The sequence below is a fragment of the Equus quagga genome, unplaced genomic scaffold, assembly GCF_021613505.1.
Source record: "Equus quagga isolate Etosha38 unplaced genomic scaffold, UCLA_HA_Equagga_1.0 HiC_scaffold_2569_RagTag, whole genome shotgun sequence".
Taxonomy (NCBI): Eukaryota; Metazoa; Chordata; class Mammalia; order Perissodactyla; family Equidae; genus Equus; species Equus quagga.
This window is the reverse complement of record NW_025793339.1, coordinates 1241-10032: the sequence shown is the minus strand read 5'-3', so window position 1 is coordinate 10032 and position 8792 is coordinate 1241. Positions and strand designations below refer to the sequence as shown.

The window sequence follows — 8792 nt, the reverse complement described above, 5'->3', positions numbered from 1 at the left end:
AGATGTTAGCTCAGGGCTGATCTTCCTCAAAAAAAAAAAGAAAGAAAATATATTTATCCTCTATGTTTTATGCTTCCTTTCTATCACTGACCAATCAGTGTAAGTATGTCACTAATTCATATGGCACTTGACTAAGGGTGAATATCAATTTTCTTCATCAGGACTCTAGGCAGTCTTCATATAATAATTGAATGGATTTGTTGTAAGTGCTGAGAGCTATTTGCTTTCCTTGGACTTGAATGTTGCTTTAAATTGACTCTAATATTTTATTGTAATCTAAACCAAAAAAAATCAAGCCTATATTACCATATATATGAAGGAGGATTAATCTTTCCCTTAACAATTGAGATATTTATTATAAGATGCCCTCATAGACAGAGGTATCTGATTTGGAAACTTTGTAACATATCGATCTTTTCTTTTGTCCCTTCTATCATCAAGTTTGCTTGAATTATTTATATGCATTTCCCCTTTTATACTATTTGTGTCTGAATCAAATTCTAAATTTAGTCACCAAAATATTGAGAGAACAAATTTTAGCTGCTTTTGTGAAGGTAAAACTGAGCAACAATTTCATATTGGTTCAATGAAAATATTTAAAATGGTTGTATGGTTTTAAATTTAAAACGATAAATTAATATCACCTTTTTTTCTGGGTAATATTTGGATACGTAATGACAACCAACATTGTTTTATATATTCACAAATATAATATTGTTTTCTCCACATTGTCATTTAGTTGATATTTAACTGTACTAGAACAATCGTAGCTAAGTAGCAGAAAAGTTATATTGGCCATGATTGGAATCAGTGATGAATAATTCATTTTCAGAGAATAAATCTTCATGTTTCTTTTCTATCTAGTCAAAGGATGACTAAATTTTTCTGAAACCAGAGACAGAATCTCCGTATTTTTTATTCCGAGGAAATGGAGACACATATTCTTTAAGTGCTCTGATCATTGCTTTAAAATAATAGGTGACAAAATCAAAACGATAATTTGAGACTTCAACCCTACAGGTCTTGACACTTCATTAAATACAGATATAAAGTTTCATGTTCCTTCCTTTTCTAATTTTAGCATTCAAATTACCTTTGGTAACTTCTATAGCTGCTATAGAGCATGATTTTTATTAGTGCTATTCAATCTTTATTAACTCATGTGCTTCTTAAGTAAATTAATTTAAAAATCTCTATAGCTGTTAGGATTTTAAAAATAACAATGTAAATTTAATTGAAAAAAAGACAAATCTAATATCCAATGCCTATCATAGCTATCTCATGTTCATAATAATTAGATTCAAAATATATGAAGCATCAGATTTCATGTTTTTTCTTTTATCCCTGAACTAATTTTTAAATTCCCTTACTGCCCAGAATTTTGTCCCTTAATAATCATAGAAGCACATTACTTTGCAACAAAAATATCTGTAAATTTACCTTTGTTTCCTTTGTTAATAAAGTTCTAAGTGATTTTTTTCTACAATGGATTACCATTATAACGATCATTATCTTACTCCTATTCAGTAACTTAAATATGCTACAAATTTTATGAAATTTTCAAAGATAAACTATAAAATGTCACCAGAAATGCATCTCTTAATGATATTGATTGGCATGAAGTTTGTTTTTATTTTTTAACTTCAATTAGTAAAAATATCCATGGATGAATATTTTTATTGCCTTAATAATATAGATGTCAGCATACTTAAATTTTATCACGTTACAAAAAGAAGAATAGGAACACAATTGCATTTTTTTTGTAGTAGGGATGTCATTCTAGTTTTTAACATTACATACATATTAAGTCAAAAACCTCTTGAGCCCTTATCATTAATAATTATTTTCATAATTTGCTAAACATAATTATATGCATTTGATTCATTGTTTAAGGTGCATCTGGTAATCTTCTAGCTTTAAAATGAAAGCAGTCATTGGAGAAATTAACTTTCTTAGTTTCTTAGAAGTTTTTAAAATGACTTTGATGGGGCTGTCCTGGTGGCATATTGGTTAAGTTCGTATGCTCCACTTCAGTGGCCCAGTGTTCACCAGTTCAGATCCTGGGTACAGGCCTAGCACTGCTCATCAAGCCATGCTGTGGTGGCATCTTACATAGAAAAACTAGAAGGACTTACAATTAGGATATACAACTATGTACTGGGACTTTGGGGAGAAAAAAGAAAAAACAACAAAAAAAGAGAAAAAGAAGATTGGCAACAAATGTTAGCTTAAGGCCAATCTTCCTCACCAAAAAAAGAAAGAAAGCTCTTTGGTATCATTTATTAAATGACAATTTTTAAAATGTGTTACAATTTCACTTAGTTGAATCTTTTCTTTTCTTTTTTTTTCTTTTTGGCTGAGGAAGATTCACCCTGAGCTAACATGCACTGCCAATCTTCCCCTTTTTGTATGTGAGCCCCCACTGTAGCATGACCACTGACAGAGTAGTGGTGTACGTCTGCACCTGGAAACTGAACCGAGGCCAACGACGTGAAGCATGTTAAACTTAGTCACTAGGCTACCATGACTGATCCTCACTTAGTTGAATCTTTCTTAAACCAATGTTATCAATATTCTGGCTTAAGTATAAGAGGTAGCAAGCTAGAAAGAGATTTGCTCCCAATACTACAGCACAAAAAGCTAGATATTCTGCAAGCTTTAAACATTTTTGGAACCCACTGAATAGCTGGGGTCACCAGGTGACCAACTAACACCAGCACAGAGTTACCAGTGATAACATTCCATTGTTAGGGGTGGGGGATGGATAAGGGGAGAGATCTTCTCTGGAGTACCTGTGCAAAGGGAAGACTTAAAGTTTAAAGTGGATTAGACATTGAAAATATATTATAAGCCACCTTCTATCCTAATGTAAGGTAACATTAGAGGAAATTGAAGCTTGTGGTGCCCTGAGGTGGCCATAGTGTTGACAAAACTAAAGCCCAGCTCAACTCCTACACTTAATGTTAAGCAAAAGAAGTGAGTGAATTTCCAGGCAAAAATAGCATTTACTTCGGTCTCTGTTGTTCTACAAATGGTATCCTTTCTTAAGCAAAAATTATATGATGATACAAATGATAAGAACACAGCCCACTACAAAAATACAAAGATATTAACAGAATTAGATTCAGATATGACCTAGAGATTAGAAACAGCAGACCAGCAATCTAAAGTAAATATGATTCCTAGGGGCTCCAGTGGAAAAGGTAGACAACATGAATGAATAGATTTGGAATTTCAGCAGAGTCATAGAAACTATTAAAATGAATCAAATGAAATGCTAGAAAAAATTTTAAAATAACAGAGATAAAGGATATTTTAGCACAACAGTAGCTTCAACAGAGATGAGAAAAGAATTAGTGAAATTAAAGATAGAACAAGAGGAAACACCAAAAGTTACAGAGACACACACAAAAAAGAGTGAAGAAAACACCTAGCAGCTGGGTAACAATGTCAAGTAGTATAAATAACTATAATTTGAACCTCAGAAAAAAGGAGGAGGTCATGTCAAAGGGAATATGTGTAGAGATAATGGCAAAGAATTTTCTGAAAGACATCAAATCCAGATCCAAGAAGCTCAGAGAACACAAAGCAGAAAGAAAATACATGCACAACACAACACAGAAGTAAAGAAAGTAAAAGAGAAAATATTGAATGCAAGAACCATTACATAGTGTGCAGGGCTTTTCAGCATCTGGACTATTGACATTTTGCAATTTTTGTTGTGGGGCACAATCCTGTTCACTGTAGATTGTTTAGCAGTAGCTGTGACCTCGACATACTAGATGCCAGCAATACTCCCTTGCAGTTATGATAATCAATGATATTCCAGGCATTGTCAAATGTCCCCTGTGTATTTGTTTGAGGAGGAGGGTGGCATTGGGTACAAAACCAAATCTATCTTGGATTATCTAAAGGAAAAAAGGTAAGCACTACAGCAGATTTCCTGCCAGAAAATGTGAAAGTCAGAAAAAATGGGCAGCAAATTGAAAATGTCAAAAGGAAAACAACAAATAATCAGTTACTCCAGAATGATATACACATGAAAATATCTTGCAAATTTTTTCAAAAGTGAAGGACGAAAAAACTTTTTTGAGACTAAACAAAACTGAAAGAATTACCCATAGGCATGTACTATGAGAAATATTAAAATGCATCATTTGGGGAGAAGGAAAATAGTACCAGACAGAAAATTAAAGCTACCCAAAGAAATGAACACTGGTAATTTTATAAAGAATAAGTGGATCTTTTTTCATATTTTAATTGTTCTAAAAGACATCAAACTGTCTGAAGGAAAAAAGAATAGCAATGAAATGGTACTTATAGGTTCTGTCAGAGTATAATACATAATAATATCATGATGGGTAAGAGAGGACTTAGAAGTTTACTGTTTCAAGATCCATAGGAGACCAATGATTTATTTAAAAAGTTTACTGTGAACTCCTAGAAAACCATTATCATTTTAAGGAAGCAAAAATAATACGTCAACAGAGGATGCAAGATAAGTGGAATCACAGAAAAATTCTTACAGAAGAAGACAGAAAAAGAAAAGAAGCAAGGGATAGATTAAACAAATAGAGATAAAGTATAAAGATGATAGATTTAATTAATCCATATAAGTAATTGCATTAACTATAAATAGTCTAGACATCCAAATTAAAGTTGGAGATTGTCATATTAGACATTTAACAAAACAAATCTCTGCACAATCTAAAGAAATCTTCTTAATTATAGACATTATGAGTTAAATATAAAAAAATAGAAAAGACCTCATGCATGGATATATTAATATACATATAGAGTAGAACAAAGAAAAAATAAAAACAACAAAACAAAATCTCAACATGATTCTTAAATTAATTGACAAGCTGATTATAAAATGTATGCAGTAGGAACTAAAAAAAGACAAAGTTGAAAGTGAGAAAATAATTGGAAGCATCTCACTATCTGATCTCAATAACTACTATAAAGGTAAAGTAACTAAGATAATGCAGTATTACAAATATAAACATATAAGTCAATGGATGAGAGTAGAGGATCCAAATACAGACACACATCTGAAAGGTCAAATTACTCTCCACAAAGATACAATGTCTGTACAATGGAAAAAATTGTCTTTTAACAAAGAATGATGGATAATTTAAACATCCACGTGCAAAAGATGGTTTATGGGATATAAATCCATAAATAACATCATATACAATAATTAACTGAAATAATCATAAAACTAAGTGTAATATCAAATTTGTAAAACTTCCAGAAGAAAACAAGAAAACATTCTTTGTTATTTCATATTGGACCAATATTTCTCCTTTTTTTTTCCTTAAAGATTGGCACCTGAGCTAACAACTGTTGCCAATCTTCTTGTTTTCTTTTTCCTGCTTTTTCTCCCCAAGTCCCCCCAGGACATAGTTGTATATTTTAGTTATGGGTCCTTCTAGTTGTGGCATGTGGGACGTCACCTCAGGATGGCCTGACAAGTCGTGCCATTTCCGCACCCAGGATATGAACCAGCGAAACCCTGGCCTGCTGAAGCAGAGCACAGAAACTTAACCACTCGGCCAAGGGGCTGGAACCTAGACAAATATTTCTTACATATGAATTCCAAATCATGGTGAATAAAAGAAAAATTATGTGAGACGTCATCAAAATTAAATATTTTGCTCTTCAAAAGCCACTGTTGCAAGAATGAAAAGACTAAACTTATAATAGAAGATATTCTTTCCAAGTACATGTCTGAGAAAGGATTTGTATCCATGGTATAGACAAACCTCTCAAAATTTAACAACACACTTCTAAATAAATCAAAGTTGAAAAAAGAAAGCACAATACAAATTATATAAAATTTTGAATTGAATGAAAATTAAAACATAATATGTAAAATTTTAAAAGATGCTTCTAATGTGCTTAAAGGGAAATTTAGGACTTTGAATACCTAAATTAGTAAAGAAGCAATATGTCAAATCTAGAAGCTTAGCTTCCATATTTAGAAACTATAAAAAAGAATAATTAACTAAAAGCTAACAAACAAAAAGTAAAAGGAAGGATATAATAAACTCTAGAGCATACACCAACAATAGAAAGCTAGAAATTGATAGAGAAAATCAGAGTTTGAATTTTGAAAAATCAATAAAATTGACAAAATGTTTTCTAGAATTACTAAGAAAAAAGGAGAGGAGATACAAATTAGCATATTCAGATTTTAAAATGACTATAGTGAATATTATGAACGGCATATGTGAACAAATTAGTCGACTTGGATGATATGGACAGATTCTTAAAAAGACAAATTTACCAAAACTGACAAAAGAAAAAATAGAAAATCTAGATAGACATATAACAAGTTAATAGATTGAGTTCATAATTAAACCTGTACCACTGTGACAGAGTTCTCCTCTATTACCAATATATAGCCATAGATGGCTTGACTGGTTACATTTACAAAACACCTATATAAAAAATACTAGTTGATTAACTTATGTCAAAATTAGAAAAGGAGATCCTCTTTCCACTTCATGTTATTAAGCCAGTATTACCCTAATAACAAAGTCAAGAAAGAAACACGAGGAAGGAAAACAAAATGCAATGTTCCACATAGTGGTAGATATAAAATTCTCAGCAAATTATTAGCAAAATAACTCTCATAACACACATAAAAGGATAATAAATCATGACCAAGTGAGATCTATTCCAGGAATGCAAGGTAGATTTAACATATGAAAAACAATTAATGTAACACATCACGGATAGAATTAAAGACAAAAAAACTTCTGGCCACCTCAAAATATGCAGAAAAAAGTATTTGCCACAATCCAACAGCCATTTAAGATAAAAATTCCCAACAAATTAGAAATAGAGAAAATTACCTCAATTACTCAATTCAATTATTCAATTACTTCAATAGAGAAAATTACTACCAAGCTTGCTTCTATCATCACACTTAATGGTTTGGGAATGAATGATTTCCCCTATAGTGAAAAACAATGCAGGATGTCCACTCTCAGTACTGGTGATGATGATAGACAGACAGATAGTTAGATAGATAGATAGATAGATAGATAGATAGATAGATAGATAGATAGATATAGATTAATAAATCAATCTGTTCTCCTGATTTGAAGTAAAACTAATTTTATTCACAGATAGGTTTCTGCTGATTTTTAAATTAATTTTTATCTGTGGGCTCCACTGAGATGGTGAACATTTTGAGTTATTTGACAATTGTGTTTTAAATGTACTCTGTTTGATATTGATGTATTTTTTTGAAGTTTATATAAATCTATTTTCTCTCTAATTCTATTTTCAGAAGAAACCAAAAAAAAAAACACCATCATTTGGTTTCCCAAACCTGATATATGATGTAAATAGGAGAAGAGCACTGTACCACTGTGGCAGAGTTCATTGTTCTTGGATTATCAGATCCCCTGAGCTGAGAGTCTTTCTCTCCCTTCTGTTCCTTCTCACATATGGAGTCACTACGTTTGGGCCAACCTTGACATAATTGCACTGATTCAGGTCAGCTCTAAACTTAACACCCTCATGCACTTTTTTCTCAGCCATTTATCCTTTGCGGATCATTGCTGTTCCACAATCATCACGCCAAAGATCTTATCCAATATCTTAAGAAAAATGTCATCTCTTTCCTGGGATGCATGATGCAGTTCTAATTGTTTTGGGCATGTGCAGTCACTGAGGTATTCCTGCTGATTGTGATGGCTTATGATCATTTCTTGGCCATCTGTAGCCCACTGCTGTACATGGACTCCATGTCCCAGAAACTTTGAATGGTGCTGGTTTCTGGCTGTACTTCTCTGGAACTGTGTGTTCTCTGGTTCATGTGTTTAGCTCTTGAAATCCCATCCTATAGGTCGAATGTAATTAACCACTTTTTCTTTTTTGGATTTACTCCCTCTCTTTATTCTTTCTTGTTATGATATCTCTAGGAATGAACTTGTGGTGTTCACTGTGGCCACTTTCAATGAGATCATCACCATCTTGATCATCCACACCTCCTGCTTGTTATTCTCATCACCATCCTAAGGATGCACTCTGCAGACGGAAAGTGCAAAATCTTTTCCACCTGCACCTACCTCCTCACAGCCATCATTGTTTTCCATGGAGCAATACTTTTCATTTATTGCCAGCCCCGTTCTGTCAAGAGTATTAATACTGACAAAGTAGCCTCGATATTCTACAATGCAGTGATTCTCATACTGAATCCCTGATTTATAGTCTGAGGAACAAGGATGTGAAAGAAGCTCTCAAGAGTTTTGAGATCCAAATTCCCTTTTGAAAAGCTATTTTCTTAGCAAGAGTCAGGGTTTTATCAAAGACTTTCAATGAGGGGCTAGCTTTGAGTGGATGTGAATGGAAAGTAAAATAGGGATGCATTTTTTGAGCTAACGGATGATGCATGCTTTTTTTGTTTTCCAGCTGCCTATCTTTATTAAACCATGTCTTATCCTCTTTCTTGGAGAGTTCAAGTGTATCAGGTACCTATGCTGCTCTTCTCTGATCTCTAACTGTCTTGAATGGGTTTTTCGGGTGATATTGTTAGACATAGTTTCCTGGTTTGAAATAACATCAATATATTTCTAAAAAAGTGTACATAAAGAGATATGTCTTTTCATCATCTGTAATGCCTGCAACCATACTTTTATTTTTTGTTTGTTTGTTTGTTTGTTTTGTGAGGAAGATTGGCCCTAAGCTAACATGTGTTGCTAATCTTCCTCTTTTTGCTTGAGGAAGATTGTCACTGAGCTAACATCCTTGCCAATCTTCCTCTACTTTATGTT

General features: G+C 32.8%; 1 pseudogene; it reads left to right on the top strand.

Moving 5' to 3' along the window:
- The first annotated feature begins 5729 nt into the window (after positions 1-5729).
- Positions 5730-8423, top strand: LOC124232119 (olfactory receptor 5L2-like; annotated as a pseudogene).
- The last annotated feature ends 369 nt before the right edge of the window (positions 8424-8792 follow it).